At 43.3% G+C, this 13,660-nt stretch overlaps 1 protein-coding gene across 4 annotated transcripts in view; it reads right to left on the minus strand.

The window, feature by feature from the left end:
• PHC2 (polyhomeotic homolog 2) overlaps positions 1 to 13,660 on the minus strand; it is a 54,098-nt gene that overhangs the window by 13,285 nt on the left and 27,153 nt on the right. The window lies entirely within an intron of this gene.

Genomic DNA, 13,660 nt, shown 5'->3' on the forward strand with positions numbered 1-13,660 from the left:
GTTGTTTGGCGGGTCCGGGCTGGGGATTCGAACCCGACACCTTAGGTGTACGTGGCTGGCGCCTTAGCTGGTTGAGCTATAGGCGCCGAGCCAAGATACATATTTTTTAATGAAAAAAGAGTTGGTTATGATATATGTCTTCAGTCTCAATCCTCCATAGTGCAACTATGTAATAAACTTCAGACCTGAGAAAGAGTCATCCAAGAGGGACTGATGAGGTGGGCCTTTTAAAACTAATTTTTATTTGAGACAGTTAACACCAGCAAGTTAAAAAAAAAAATCTATTATGTCTATATCCATTAAAAAAACTTATTTTTAAACAGCTTGCCTTTTCTATAGAAATGGAGAAATTCTCCCTTTGGAATCAGTCTTTCTAAATTGTAAGGTATTTGGGAACTGAAAAAATATCTTTCCCTTACAAAAAAAGGAGAGCTGAGTTATTGACATAATCAGTCAAATTAAGTTTCTCTGCTTTTATATTTTAAATACTAAGTCTGCATTTAGATAATTATATTTTTCTCAGATTTTATTTTTTGATATTTTAAATATGCAAAGAGACAGCTTATTTAAAATGATGAACAAGTATTGTTAAAATACAAAGCTTACTATGAAAGCTAAAGTTTTATTTATTTATTTATTTTGAGACAGAGTTTTACTTTGTCACGCTCGGTAGAGTGCCATGGCATCATAGCTCACAGCAACCTCAAACTCTTGGGCTCAAGTGTTTCTCTTGTTTTAGCCTCCTGAGTAGCTGGGACTACAGACACCTGCCAAAAACGCCTGGCTATTGTTTTTTTTTGGAGACACGGTCTCTCTCTTGCTAAGGCTGGTTTCGAACTTGTGAGCTCAAGCAATTCACCCACCTTAGCCTCCCAAGTCCTGAGATTACAGCTATGAGCCACTGTGCCTGGCCCTATTTATTTATTTTTGAGAGAGAGAGGCTTATGTTCTTGCCCTGGTAGAGTGTTGTGGAATCATAGCTCACAGGAACCTCAAATTCCTGGGCTTTGAGCGATCCTCTTACCTCAGCCTTCCAAGTAACTGAGACTATAGATGTCTGCCACAACACCTGGCTATTTTTAGAGATAAGGTCTCACTCTTGCTCAGGCTGGTCTAGAACTCCTGAGCTCAAGCAGTCCACCTGCCTCCACCTCCCAGAGTGCTGGGATTTCAGGTGTGAGCCACCATGCCTGCCCTTGTTAAAATTTTACTCTTAGATGATACCTATTTCCTCCTAATTAGAACCTAATAAAATATTCCCTGATCAATTAATATAATCTGTGGATTACAGAATCACAGGATTAGAAAGTCTGGTTCAATCTCTTGAACATTTCCTCTAATACTCCCAACCAAATGATTTTCTGACATTTATCTGAATACCTCTAATAACAAAGAATTCACTACTTCTAGTAGTTTGTTCCCACCTTGGACAGACAGAAACATAATGTGTTTCCTCAGAATGAGCCAAAGATCTGTCTTCTTCTTAATTGCAATTATCCTGGTTCTGTTCCTTAAGCCCACAGAGAACAAGGCAAATCTGATTTGTACTATAAGCAAAAACACATGCTTAGCTTTGGCTTAGAGACCTCAGTGGTCTCCCTCACTGAGTGAACCATGGGCAAGTCATTGTCTCTCTCCAAGCCTGGATATAATACCTACCTTAGGTGTCACTGTGGGGACAAAGAGGCAGTAAATAGCAATGCAGTGCTAGCTTAGGAGAAATTCATAGGAGATGCTCCTGGTATCATGAAGGATATATCATGAGGATCCCAAATATATTTTCACCTCAAGGCCAACCCCCCTCTGCTCTTTCAACTATTCCCTCCCCACTAAATTTTAGAAACAGGGTCACTCTTTTGCATAGGCTGGTGTGCAGTGGCACCATCATAGCTCACTGTAACCTTGATATCCTAGGCTCAAGTGATTCTCTCGCCTTAGCCTCTCTAGTAGCTGAGGCTATAGGCATACTACATCATGCTCAGCTAATACTTAAATTTTTTTATAGACATCCGATCTTGATATGTTGCTGAGGCTGGTCTCAAACTCCTGGCCTGAAGTGATCCTCCCAGCTTGGCCTCCCAACGTGCTGGGATTATAGAAATGAGCCACCACATTTGGTCCCTTCAACTTTTTTTTTTTTTTTTTTTGCAGTTTTTGGCTGGGGCTGGGTTTGAACCTGCCACCTCCAGCATATGGGGCTAGCCCGGCGCCTTACTCCTTTGAGCCACAGGTGCTGCGCTTTTTTTTTTTTTTAGACATGAGCCTCATTCTGTCCCCCTGGGTAGAGTGCAGTGGTGTCATAGCAACCTCAAACTCTTGGTCTCAAGTGATCCTTTTGCCTCAGCCTCTCAAGTAGCTGGGACTACAGGTGCTGCCATAATACCTAGCTAGTTTTTCTATTTTTAGTAGAGACCAAGTCTTGCTCTTGCTCAGGCTGGCCTCAAACTCCTGAGCTCAAGCAATCCACCCACCTCACCCTCCCAGAGTGCTAGAATTACAGGTGTGAGCCACTGTGTCCAGCTCCCTTCATCTATTCTTACACAAAAAAGTTGCAAGTTCATTCATCACCTTCCTAGGCCCCCTTTGCCCACATCTTTAAACATTAGGTACCCAGTCAATAAGAAGCATAATCTATCAAGTGTCGTCATAGTTGGTAAGATCTGCGTTTTTGTGTTCATTTTTAAACACAGTCACACCTCTGAGCACTGGTAGAAGGAAATGAGTGGCTCTCGTTTCAGTTTAATCAGTTCCTCCATGGAATTAACCTACTCTCCTCTAAACTGTGGGATCACTCCCACCTCCAACCTTTCACTGATAACTCCTCACAAAACAGCTTCTGATACCTGGCTCCTCTGATCTCTTTCCTTGCTCAATTTTTCCCACCAGCCTCCCACCCCACTCCTCCTTCCTGTCTCTGAGATCTATGCAGTAATGGACACTCCGAGACAGTGGGCTGGCAGATTCTTTCCTGATGCCAAATGCACTAGTAAACGGATACAGTCACAGTTTAGAGGCTATAGAGTCAGTGCTTAACTTCAGTTCAAAGACTTTTTGAACTCTAGTTTTTAAAAAGGAAGATAAATTATTAAGAGAGTACAAACTAAAAATCTCTTTTACCATAAATCAGAAACTATCACTCTCCATTTTAACCCTGGGTGGATTACAGGAGAAAACATCCAGGAGACTGAATAGAGAGTGTTTTATGAATATACAAAGGTTTGCAGCTCTTTTCTTTGCAGTCACCTTGCAGGCCAACAGCTCACGGTCTGCTTTACCAACAAAGGAGTTTGAGCTATTTCTGGAATAACCAAACACAATCTCACCCCCCTGCCAGGCTCAGCACACTGAGATTAATTTAATCTGCTTCCTGCTCTCCCAGACTGCTTTGCGGCCTGCTTGGGGGAAAGCAGTTTAGCTGTGAAACTTGCAGAAACCTGCCCTGCTGGCCCTGCGGCCAGATAAAAGAAACAAAGAAATACTCTATCTTTCTTACTGAATTCCCCTGATCAGGCCCAGGCTGTAAGTGCTGTGAGGATTCCCACAGATCTCAAATGCCTGTACACAGTCAGGAACCTGAAACGGGAAGGTGCAGGTAGGACACCCATGGGCAGGAGAGGCTGGGGGAGGGGAGCAAAGCCGTGCTTCAGAGGGTAAAGGGGAGGCAGACTCTTGATGTTAGTTGAAGCTGACCACAAAGGGCCTACTATTCATTCGGGTCAGAATGAACAGAGCAGTATGTTCTGGATGTCTGACATAATGCATGCCTCTACCCCTAGGCTGCTTCTCAATTCTGGTCTCATTCACAGGCTCTGGCAGAAACAGCCCTTATAGGGACAGGGTAAAATAAGAAGGACAACCCAGTGGCCTTTCATTACCTGCTTTGGGGTTGTTCACCTCTGCTAAGCAAGCAGGTTTATTCTAGGCAAGGGACCACTATATCTTCAGGGCCTAACCCAATGTCCAAAATATGACAGATACTTAATGACTGTTGCACTGAGATGGATAGAACCCATGGTCTGTCTCAATGTCCTCATAAACAGTACAGGTCTCTCTAGTTCCCAAAAAAACAACTGGCACCAATTGAGATTTGAAAATTACTTTCCAAAACTACGCTGATTATAGAAAGAGCAGCTTGGCTGGTACCTACCTACAGGAGAGGCATTTCTGGGTACCCAGCTATAAAGAAGAAGAAGAGCTATTCTTTGGCCTACGTCTTTTTGTTAGAGAGAGGATTTCCTCAGCAGAAGGGAGGTGCAAATTTAAGTCCACCCCCAGAGACAGGAGTTAAGCCCCCACATCCTGACCTTAAGATTCCATCCCTTCTGAAACATAAGGCAGGGATGACCTCTAGAGGCAGAGGCAGGAAGGCACTTAGCAAAACGGCCCCACCCCCAAGAGTAGCTGGTAGGTGTTCAGAGAGGCCCAGCTCTCTGGTCTGCTGCAGACAGAGGGCAGACTGGTCCCAGCTACGTCAAATCTGGCTGCTTCAGGACCAGTTCCGGTATTCAGTTATATTGGAATATGGTCTCATACATGCTGAGTATCCCTTATCTCAAATGCTTGAGCCAGAAGTATTTTAGTTTTTAAATTTCAGATTTTAGAATATCTGAATTACATGCTTATTGGTTGACCTCCCAATCTAAAAATCCCAAATGCTTCAATAAGCATTCCTTTGAGCATCAGATCAGTGCTCAAAAATGTTCAGATTTTGGATTTTAGGATTTGGGATGCTTAACCTATACTAACATCTGCAAGGGGCATTTTAGGTGACCTTGCACTCATCCCATTTGCCCCTACAGGCCTTGAAGGCCTGGCTTTAGGGAAATGGAAAACAGGCAGAGCTTCTCCTTCTACCCTCCAGCTTGTCGATGGCTGATTTTCACTTTGTCTTGAAGAGGGAGTATATATTTTAATTTAAAAGATTTCTAATTACTCCTGCTTGCCTGCAGTAGGAGTGAGGCAGCTAATGGAGTGAATAAAGAATTTAAGGAAGCATAAAACAGCAACTTAAGGAATTTAAGAACACAGGATGCAGAGTAGGTGATAACACGGATCACTTTCTAGCAGTAAGTCTGTCAACAAATGGCAAAATGAGGTCACATATGAAACACAGAACACTCTGAGTTCCTAGCAGTGAAGTCATGCTCACTGTGCCTCAGCTTGGCAGGCCAGCCAAGGCGGGGGCAGTAGGGCTCCTAAGAATGTCTTGCTCTAGAGGGAGCCCGGGTGCAGCACCTGCAAAGTGACACCCGTGAGACAATATCCAGGAGACAGAGCAGCAGGCACAGCATGCAGCTGGTCTAAGCAGCAGGCTGTGCCACAGCACAGTAAAACCTTGTAGAAAGGTCCGGGAGCCACTCCCTACAGTCTCTTAGTTATATTCATGCCCCAAAGAAATTAGTGCCACTCTGAAAGTGTAGGAAGCAAGGTTATTTAATTAGCACCAATTTGTTGACACCCTCTCCCGGCTCCCCAGGGGAGGAAAGTGAAGGGAAGGCAGAGAGGGGAGGGAGCAGGTAGAGGAGGACAGACAAGCTTCAGTTCTAGCCCGGGACCCTGACCGAGTCCATCAATTAAAGAGATTCATTTGGTTAACAGCCTTCTTTAAAATGCAAATGTGTCTCTATAGTCATTTACACCTTACTGTGAATCACTTGACTCAGATAAGCAGATTGCTTTCTTCCCAGTTTAGGGACAGAGGTATGGTGGGAGGGAGTTGGAAGTGATTGTTTTGGATCACCCTGCAGTAGATCACAGAGGATTAGAGTTAGAAAGGCCCTGACTACTCTAACATCTTAATTTCCCAGTTAAAGTGATTTGGCCCTGGAAGTGAGGTGACTTACCCAAGGTTACAAAAGGCAGGCAGTGGCAGAAGCCAGTGCTTTAAACTTCCCTGTGTGGGCTGCACTTTATTAGCCATGGGACAGCATGAGGGCACTTGGGAAAAGAGGACAGAACATGTAAACTGGACATGTGGGCTGGAGCATTCGGATTGGGGGTAGTGGTGGGGGGATTTAGATGAGTGATTACCAAACTGGGATTCCTGTACTACTAAGGAAGGGATCCCTGAATATGGTTAGGACCTAAAAGCTAAATTCAATATTTCAGTAAGTCTAAATGGAAACAGCACACATACTGTTACTAGGGCAAAATGTGCTATTATTTAAACTATGTTTCCCAAATTGTACAATGCTATCAGTTAGTTGACCCATTTCCTCCAAAGTGCTTTTATGCTGAATTACATTGATTATACATACATCTCAAGGGCAAATTTTATGTTACCAGTGTGCATTTTAGAATTAAGGCAAGAGTGCATGCCATTTATTTGGAAGATGGCATCTTCTGAGACATACACAAAAGAAGCTCTCAGTAGTGGGAAAATTGTAGGCCCTTTCCAGAGATGGGAGGAACCAAATGCCAAATGTTTATAACTTTTTACTTCAACTAAGGGCAGAGCTGTCAGGCATACAAGCCCCCCTTTGCTTGGAGGACTCAGGCCAGACTGTGGCTGTCACAGGATATGCCACCCATCACCTCCCAGTCCCTCAGGGCACCGTCCCCAGCTCTGCAAAAAAGAGCAGCCTGCTCTGAAGAATCTCTCAGAGGCAGGGGAAGACACAGCAGTGACAGGAGGATCAATTTAGGGCTCCACTAAGGGTCACAGGAGGGTGAGGCCGTAGATCTGCACCCAGGTTCCTTGCAGGGGAACTGGCCAGAGGAACTGAAAGGTAGGATGAGTCAGGGACAACTTCTCTGCCCCAGCCCCACCCACACGTCACTGCAAAATGCTCTTGTTGGGTCTGGGTTAAAGGGGCTGGAAAGTAGACAGCTTTCTTGGATCTTAAGCATCTGGGCTGACCAACTCCATGGAGGCATCTGTTAGGGAGGGGGCTCCTCCCTTACTGGCAACCATTACCATACAGCTGACTTTCATGCTGTCTCTCAGGACACAGGCAAAGAGAGTGGCCCTTCTGACTCACCCACAATCCCCAGCTAAAGTGTACATAAGCTGAATTGTAAACAGCTGAATGTTTTCCAAGCTGTCACCCTCAGCTATGAGGGAAGGAATCAATGGAGCGGACAGCCACCCTCCCCTATGCAGTTTAGGACAACGGGAGCAATGGGGGATTTCCAGACAGCTGCTTAAAGTGCTTTCCAGTTCATGAGATGAGGCTGCAACAGAGGCCTTGGGTCAGACTTAGCAGCAACACCTGCAGGACCCCAAGGTGGCTTCCAACAGGTCACCGCACTAGGGAATAATAGGGAGTCAAAGGAGAGTTTTCGAAGAGTTGTACTTAGTACTGGTGATAAGAGGCCAGTCCGATGGTATCCACTGCCAAGGTCCAGGCCTCCCAGGCAGTCTCACATTACAGTGCTCTGGCAGATGCCATGATGTAAAAAGGCAAACTGTCTAGAACTAAGAGGAGGGGTTCCACAGAAGATTATCAAGATCACAGAAGGGAAAGGAGCACTGGCACTGGGGGTCAGACCTGGGCTCGTATTCTAATTCCATCTTTGGCTATCTGGGTGGCTTCAAGCACTTAATACCTACTCTGAGTCTCAATTTCTCCACCTGTAAAAATGAGGATCATATTCCTGCCTGACTTGTGAGGTTATGATAAATTCTAGAGTTTATATATGTAACATGCCTGGCACTGAATACATGCAGAAGCCGTGCCTCAGACAGGGCAGTTAAGACTTTGGGATCAGAAAGACCCTAGGCTTAAATCTTAGCTTGTAATGCCAGACAAGTTACTCTGGGCTTCACTTTCCTCATCTCGGAAATGGGGTCCTTTATCTGTCTTACATAAAGTGCTTATATATGGCTGTGCTGAGGATTAAGTAAGATAATGTACACAGAACACAATGGAATAGGCTTGGCTGGGCCACAGGAGTCCCAATATCACCAAGACCTCAGAGAAGATTAGGAAATCCCCTAATGTCACTCTTACATTGAGCCTTGTCTCTTACAGCCTTAGAGCAAAGCTATTCTTCCTGTGGCCCAAACTGCCATCACTTGTGTTCCTTAGCTGCCTTGGTCTATTCAGGATGTCGTGTCCTTGTCCTCTGGAGGTCAAGCTTCAGGAAGAAATGTTACCTCTACTCTGAATACAACATAACAGAAATGGTCCTGCCCTTTAGGGTAAACCAAAGTTTAATCCAAAGGACAAGAAGACCAACACCAGAATCTCCTTCTATCTAGTTCTTTTACAAAGAGTCCCAGGGTATCAAGTAGACAGTGCAGAAGAGTGCCAGGAACCAGAAAAAAAGGTTAACTTTGAGACAAATAAAAGATAGCACCATTTTACCTAGAAAATAACAAATTTATGGAATTTATAATGCCAGGAGGTAACTTAGCTTATGCAATCAATTTAAAAAGCTAAACTCACAGAAAATGGATTTCTACCAGTTTACAAAAGAAATCTAGACATCTTTAGTTATGTAATTCCCTAATTATTTTCAGGTTGATAATAAGGAAAGAGAACCATATGCCCCAATCGATGATGTACTTATTTTTTTGGTTACCAACTGCAGGATCACTAATACTTTTTAGACAAATGGTGGGAGTGGGGCTGGAGACAAAGTGCAGAGTGTTAAGCCTCAGTTGTCTTGTCTCTATAGTGGACCAGTAGATAATAGTTATCTTGTAAATCAATCCTACTGATAATTTCTGCTCCAGGAAAACATGACCTCATTTCTTCTTGTAAACATTAAGCTTTCAATCACTCTCTTTTGCCTCCAGTCAACTAACAGAACAGATTAATACTGATTACTGGAGGACTGAAAATAAGCATTTAATCAAATATATATTTTAGAAGTATTTGTTTCACATTAATTTTGTTTTAGCTTAAAGTGTCATTGCTTTGATTGTCTAAAAATGTCTTGATATAGCTGTATGGCTTTAGGCCACATATGGATGGTTTGAAATATGCTAAAGATATCAGTAACTAGGGATAATTATACTTTACTTGAGACATAATAGCTATGCAACTAGAACTTTAAAAATAACTCAGAGTAGTCACGGACTTTCATTTTCTTGCCAACAGTTCCAATATTCAGCCTTGTCCTCCTCATCAACTGGAGAGCTGGATAAGACATGGCATCTAATAGACATCTCTGCTTAATAGAAATATGATAAAGTCCACTGCCAAGGAGAAAATCATCCAAGAAACAGACATTTGCTTATGCTTTAAATAAAGTCATAATAGCAAACTGGGACTCTTTTCCACATCTGGATTCATCTGAGAACACTGGCAATCTGTGTTTAACAGCAGTCATTTCTTGAGCAGATGTAGAAAGAATGTTCTCTTCTTTTGACTTCACTAAAATATCACTTGGAAACTGAAAGAATAGGGAAGCATGTTCTTTTTTTACTGACTATAAATAATTTGGAAGTAGAAGGAAAAAAAACTACAAAGTTTTCTATGCTAGCCTAGAAGGTCTTACAATGAATCCCACAACAGCAGTTCATAACTGAATTTTTATGCTATGTTTTACTATACTTCTGTCTTCAAAAATGAGTTTTTAATTGTGTAATCCTTGAGTAACTAAAGAAGCTCATTTCTTGACCATGTCAGTTACATTCTACTTTTGTTATTGATAGGGGAAAAATTCCAGAATTTGTAATAAAGTCTTTGTCTTAGAAAAGCAAATAGTTGATTATATTCCTAACAGCTCCCAAAATGTCTATGTTATAAAATAGAATTATAGATGGTTTGCCTCTAAATATCTTTACAGATATCTAATTAGTGTTCTGGTGTAGCTAGTAATTCAAAATGAAAAATTTTAAGCAAGTCAGTGTTTAGAATAAAACCACATCTGAGATATGACTAAGCAATAAGTTATCTTACAGAGGCAACTTTTTTAAAAAACAAAGGACATACCCCCAAAGAGTTTATTTTTCCAAAAAGAGTGTTAACTGGTGACTCACAGTACGGTGCCATAAAAATATTTAGAACATAAATCCATATATGAACAGACCTCTACCTTGAGAGGCAGTCAAGCTCTGGATTCCACAGAACGAGATGCTAAATCACTGAAGAGAGCCATTTCTGTCACTGGCACAAAGGCCCCATCCCATCAGAGTAGATTTCATAAGGCAGTCAGCGCTCACCCTGCGTTTCCATGGGGTAGGAGTGGGCTGAGGTGGGAGGGGTGGGCAGGCTCAGACAGGAGACTGCATTTCAGGACAGTCTCCTGAGGAGTACACAAAAGCCTCTCTCTACAACCACTTTTGTGAGATTCCACCGGACCATAGAAAATCATCTTCATTTTTCAGTTGCAAAATGGCACAAAATAAAAGGAATAAAAGAGGCACTATTATTCATGAAGACTCTGTATTCTCATTTCCCTACTCTTGTCTCCAGGAGGTATCTTTTCAGAAGAGAATCTTTTTGTAGGTGGGCCCAAATCTGTCTGGACATTAAATATTGAACACTGGGAGAACCTTAATATAAATTTAGATGGACTCAAGATGAGGGGAAAAACCCTTAGTAAATATCATACTAACATGGAACAGTGTTCACCAGAGCTGGAACTACCAATTTATTCCCTAGTATTTTTTAACTGTAATTTGATTGTGGCTTGCTGATCCGTGTTGGAGAAGGAAGGACTCTGATAGGAGGTAGATGAACTTTATTCAGCAAATGGTTACCAAATGCCTAGCTAGAGGTCCACAGCCTAAGAGAGGACAGAGACTCAGAGAAGAGTCAAGTCCAAGGCAGTCAAATAATCCTCCTTGTATATTCACAACAGAAAAAAATGGAGATAAAGACATTCACAAGCACACCAGTAATCATTTTTTGTGTGTGTTTTCTTAAAATAAAAACACCCTAGGGAGGGGACAACCTATGTAAGAGCATGCAAGGCCGGGGGCATGAAGAGTTCAATTTTATAAGATCTCTATCCATTTATTCCTCTTCATTCCTTTTCTCTTGGTTTATTTATTCTCTCTCCTTCTGAAAGATCAGAACCAAGGGATCCAAAGTATCTGAGACAGGAAATGAGTAATGCAGGAAAAAGGATGTGGTCTGAACAAGAGTGGATTCTGGGGCTGAGCCAGAGCAAGTAACAGGCACAGGTCATGGCTGGGGGAAGGGGTCTTGGTGATGACAGGAAGAGAAATCTCAGAGGCTGTCAGCCTAGACTAGAAAATCAGTGACAGAGGAGGTATAGCTGCAGAGGCAAAACACCTTCCTAAGAGGTTATCCCTCCCACAAGGATGCAGAGAGTGCAGAGAAATAATGGCTGAACAGACCTGCAGGTAGGAGAATCATTACTTGGCAGAAGAGAGGCTGAAATTTCCTCTTTTCTTTGAGGAAAGTGGAAATAATGTATATGCAATGTGCTTGACAAAAATAGATTAAAAATTGACCCAGCATCTGGAAGAGAAGTGGAATGGACTGAGAGGTGGGTACATGATGTAACTCCAACATTCATTAAGCACTTCTGTGCCACACTGTCAGTAAAGAACAGTTGGGGGAGGGAGAGAAGGGCTTAATGCAACTGGAAGACAGAGAAACTAACTTAAGAACAACAGAAAAATCGACTAAGAAACTATCCACTTTCTCAAAATTAAGGCTGGTGAAAAAAGGCATTTATTCTTGTGTTTATGGACATGCCTAGAAACAGATCTTGGGTGGGCTGAGAGGCGGAGATCATGTGATGAAGAGTGCCTGGAAAGGGCAGGTGCCAAAAGAGCACCACTCCCCATCTGCTGGACCCTCTGTGGAACAAGCCCGCACTTGTGAATGAGCCAAGCCAGAAGCTATGGTTCCTGCCAGGCTGGAACTAGGTGCAGAAATCATGAGTGGAAAACAATATTTATCAGCTGATTCAAAAGTGTGAATATTCCTAAACACAGATCCAGATGTTGGGGACTATGTGTTAAAATCACTTTTAAATTCTGTAGTGTTTAGCCGGGCATTGTGGTGGGATTCCACAGAACTAGTCCCTGCTCTAGTCCCAGCCTCTAGTCCCAGCTACTTGGGAGGCTGAGGCAAGAGAATTGCCTAAGCCCAGGAGTTGGAGGTTGCTGTGAGCTGTGATGCCACGATACTCTACCAAGGGTGATCAAGTGAGACTCTTGTCTTAAAAAAAAAAATTCTATAGTGTTTAGGGCATACTGTACATAAAGCAGAAGACTAATAAAGGTATGTTAAATCTAACTGAATGAAACCAAAACTCTTTAGCAGAGCTGGTGTCTTAAGATTCAAGACACAGAATCTCTTGCCCTATATAACCAATATAGTTAAGGCACCTTTTTATTCTAGAGTCAAAATGATGTGATGCCCTACAACCCTTGCGACCTAAACTTAAACTCTAATAAATAGGCTCTGCCACAGGTCTGTTGTCTTGCACTGGAATAAAAAATGTGGTGGATTGGGGCTGAAATACAAGAACAAGAAGGAATTTCCTTGCCTCATTAGCCTGTAATGTTCATGCTGACCTAAAAATCCTGGCATTTCCAACATTTGGGTTGACTCAGGAGGGGAAAAAAAAATCCCAGGTGAATGATAATTGGATTACTCAGTAATGCCCCAGAGCCAAATGGCTGGAAAAGGCCAGGTCAGTAGGGTCTGGTTACAGTTAAACTGACATTATTTTCTAAATCAAAAATCAAGACACTTGGGCTCATAAACAGGAGTACTTTAAGTTGAGGCTGTCCTAGAAAAATTGGGGACATATGATGGATTTAGGTCGGTAGCTTATTTCACAAGGGATCCTCTGGGCCCAATATGCTAATGGGAGGGGATTAAGGATCAAAGCTGGCAGATATCTGAGGGGAAAGCTGTCACTGACTTGTAAGCAGTTAAAAGAAGAATATGCCCTGCCTGTAGACAGCACATTGAGGGTATGTAGTAGGAAAGAAAGGAAAGGTGGTCAAAACTGAAAGTATGTTAGTGAAATCTGTCCAGGTATCAAACGCCGGGGTGGGAGCAGGAAGGTGAAGGTGGGAGGGTGGGGGTACTACTGGCACAAACTAGCATCCAAAAACACAGCAGTCAGAGGCTAGGAGTTTGGATTGTAGCTTCACCACGGATTTGCAACCTGACATTATTTCCCTTTCTGTGGATTTCAATTTAAATAATCTCACAAATCCCTATGTTAATGTAAAGAGGCAACAAATATAGTATACTTTCATTTGGCACAGGAAGGAGAGAAAAGGTTCTTCTAAAAATGGAAGAGAGGACAGACACAGAACAGCTTGTCCCTTTCCATCCAATTAAAAACCTCGTGAGACTGAACCAGATTAAAAACAAAACTCTCCAAGCGAAGCTGGAGGCTACCAAGATAGGTAGTCCACCGTCGATAAAGCACCATTCTGCCCCTAAACGGACCGTCCATCCCGGGGAAATCGCCCTCCTGGGGCGGACGGCGACGTGTTGGGGTAGGGGTGTGCAGGGACTCAGAGCAAGGATGGGGACACACAGAAGCTTGGGGCACGCCGAGGATGACACAACAGCTTCCAGAGGGTGCGGGGCGGGCTGGGTCCCCAGGCGGGGGAGGCAGAGGAGTAGGGCACCTCCCAGGCGCCGAGCGGGCTAGAGCCGCGGCTGGCACGGCCTGGCAGCCGAGTAGGCCCGGGCCGCAAGGGGCACCAGAGGGCGGTGCCCGGTTTCCAGTGCGACGAGCGCGGCCCCCGGATCCCCTCCTGGCG

This window comes from Otolemur garnettii, unplaced genomic scaffold (genome assembly GCF_000181295.1).
Source record: "Otolemur garnettii isolate 467f Iridium unplaced genomic scaffold, OtoGar3 scaffold00204, whole genome shotgun sequence".
Classification (NCBI taxonomy): Eukaryota; Metazoa; Chordata; class Mammalia; order Primates; family Galagidae; genus Otolemur; species Otolemur garnettii.